At 49.2% G+C, this 366-nt stretch overlaps 1 non-coding gene across 1 annotated transcript; it reads left to right on the top strand.

Annotated features, from left to right (window-relative positions):
• Positions 1-111: 111 nt before the first annotated feature.
• LOC115941074 (small nucleolar RNA SNORA63) lies at positions 112-242 on the top strand. The gene has a single exon (XR_004075804.2). It is a non-coding gene; the product is annotated as a small nucleolar RNA SNORA63 (small nucleolar RNA).
• Positions 243-366: the final 124 nt, after the last annotated feature.

Here is a 366-nt window from a genome sequence, read left to right as displayed (position 1 = left end):
GACAATTTTCTGACTGGAAGAATGTGTTGATTCTGGATGCAGAATGAAGATTTGGTTTTCTCATTCGGAGGAACTGTCAGTGGACAACAATCAGGAAGAACGTTAGTAGTGATGCAGGATCTAGTTACAATGTAGCTATAAAGTGCTGCCTTGTCTTTGCCCCCTGCTCAAAATAAAGCTGTTACCTTTCTAGCCCTGTCCGCCATGGTGCTTAGCAGCCAGGGATGCATGGTCTCAGACATGTTTACCAAGTAAAACACTGACTTGAGGGGCACCTGGGTGGCTCAGTCAGTAAGCGTCTGCCTTCGGCTCAGGTCATGATCCCAGGGTCCTGGGATCAAGCCCCGCATTGGGCTCCCTGCTCAG

Source organism: Leptonychotes weddellii, unplaced genomic scaffold (assembly GCF_054177405.1).
Source record: "Leptonychotes weddellii isolate Sample4059 unplaced genomic scaffold, ASM5417740v2 HiC_scaffold_109031, whole genome shotgun sequence".
NCBI classification, from domain to species: Eukaryota; Metazoa; Chordata; class Mammalia; order Carnivora; family Phocidae; genus Leptonychotes; species Leptonychotes weddellii.
This window is presented reverse-complemented; position numbering and strand designations above follow the sequence as displayed.